Consider the following 2,500-nt stretch of genomic DNA (forward strand, 5'->3'; position numbering starts at 1 on the left):
TTCCTCCGTGCCCCTGGTACGACAGCTTTTCTCGTGCCTATGGTACAACAACTTTTCTCGTGCCTATGGTACAACAACTTTTCGCCGTGCCCCTGGTACACCGCTCAGTAGCACTTTGCCACACAAACTCTCCTCGTGCCTATGGTACGACAACTTTTCTCGTGCCTATGGTACAACAACTTTCCTCGGTGCCCCTGGTACGACAGCTTTTCTCGTGCCTATGGTACAACAACTTTTCTCGTGCCTATGGTACAACAACTTTTCGCCGTGCCCCTGGTACACCGCTCAGTAGCACTTTGCCACACACACACTCCTCGTACCTATGGTACGACAGCTTTTCTCGTGCCTATGGTACAACAACTTTCCTCCGTGCCCCTGGTATGACAGCTTTTCTCGTGCCTATGGTACAACAACTTTTCTCGTGCCTATGGTACAACAACTTTTCGCCGTGCCCCTGGTACACCGCTCAGTAGCACTTTGCCACACAAACTCTCCTCGTGCCTATGGTACGACAACTTTTCTCGTGCCTATGGTACAACAACTTTCCTCCGTGCCCCTGGTACGACAGCTTTTCTCGTGCCTATGGTACAACAACTTTTCTCGTGCCTATGGTACAACAACTTTTCGCCGTGCCCCTGGTACACCGCTCAGTAGCACTTTGCCACACACACACACCACTCGTGCCTATGGTACGACAACTTTTCTCGTGCCTATGGTACGACAACTTTTCTCGTGCCTATGGTACAACAACCTTTCCCCGTGCCCCTGGTACACTGCGCAGAAACTCTTTGCCACACACACACACCACTCGTGCCTATGGTACGACAACAGGCCCCGGGGACCTACATCGCACCTTGCTCTTGCCTCCCTTACAGCTGAAAAAGGTCCATGCCTGTGCCCTGGCCCTGCTGAAATTCCCTCTCCATTTAGCCGAGGCAGTGAGTCGGCCTCCTGTCTCCCTTTACGGTCGAAAAAGATGTGCTCCTGGGCGCGCTGGCCCTGCTGCTACTCACATCGGGCATGGACCTGGACCTCCAGCAGGCCCCGGGGACCTACATCACACCTTGCTCTTGCCTCCCTTACAGCTGAAAAAGGTCCATGCCTGTGCCCTGGCCCTGCTGAAATTCCCTCTCCATTTAGCCGAGGCAGTGAGTCGGCCTCCTGTCTCCCTTTACGGTCGAAAAAGATGTGCTCCTGGGCGCGCTGGCCCTGCTGCTACTCACATCGGGCATGGACCTGGACCTCCAGCAGGCCCCGGGGACCTACATCACACCTTGCTCTTGCCTCCCTTACAGCTGAAAAAGGTCCATGCTTGTGCCCTGGCCCTTCTGAAATTCCCTCTCCATTTAGCCGAGGCAGTGAGTCGGCCTCCTGTCTCCCTTTACGGTCGAAAAAGATGTGCTCCTGGGCGCGCTGGCCCTGCTGCTACTCACATCGGGCATGGACCTGGACCTCCAGCAGGCCCCGGGGACCTACATCACACCTTGCTCTTGCCTCCCTTACAGCTGAAAAAGGTCCATGCTTGTGCCCTGGCCCTTCTGAAATTCCCTCTCCATTTAGCCGAGGCAGTGAGTCGGCCTCCTGTCTCCCTTTACGGTCGAAAAAGATGTGCTCCTGGGCGCGCTGGCCCTGCTGCTACTCACATCGGGCATGGACCTGGACCTCCAGCAGGCCCCGGGGACCTACATCACACCTTGCTCTTGCCTCCCTTACAGCTGAAAAAGGTCCATGCTTGTGCCCTGGCCCTTCTGAAATTCCCTCTCCATTTAGCCGAGGCAGTGAGTCGGCCTCCTGTCTCCCTTTACGGTCGAAAAAGATGTGCTCCTGGGCGCGCTGGCCCTGCTGCTACTCACATCGGGCATGGACCTGGACCTCCAGCAGGCCCCGGGGACCAACATACTCCTCTGCTCTACTCCCCCACTAGCTTTCCTTCTCCCGCAGTTACCCTCCACCACAAATCCAGCATGGCCCTTGCCCTCCAGCAGGCCCCGAGGACCCACATACTCCTCCGCTCTAATCCCCCATGAGCTTTCCTTCTCCTGCAGTTACCCTCCACCGCATATCCAGCATGGCCCTTGACCTCCAGCATGCCCCGGGGACGCACATCCTCCCCTGCTCTAGTCCCCCACTAGCTTACCTTTCTTGTAGTTACGCTCCAGCGCATATCCAGCATGGACCTTGACCTCCAGCAGGCCCCGGGGACGCACATCCTCCCCTGCTCTAATCCCCCACTAGCTTTCCTTCTCCTGCAGTTACCCTCCACCGCATATCCAGCATGGACCTTGACCTCCAGCATGCCCCGTGGACCCACACTTAAGCCCCCTCCCACTGACAAAGCAAAACACCACTGGCAAAATCCTCGTGCCCCTGGTACTCCAGAATGTAAATTCAAACATGCCCCTGGTACACTGCGCAGAAACACTTTGCCACACACACGCACACACTGCTTGTGCCTATGCTACGATAACTTTTCTCGTGCCTATGGTACGACAACTTTTCT

Source organism: Diplotaxodon limnothrissa, linkage group LG18 (assembly GCF_057381915.1).
Source record: "Diplotaxodon limnothrissa isolate DT_005_m linkage group LG18, D_limnothrissa_male_GT1.1, whole genome shotgun sequence".
NCBI classification, from domain to species: Eukaryota; Metazoa; Chordata; class Actinopteri; order Cichliformes; family Cichlidae; genus Diplotaxodon; species Diplotaxodon limnothrissa.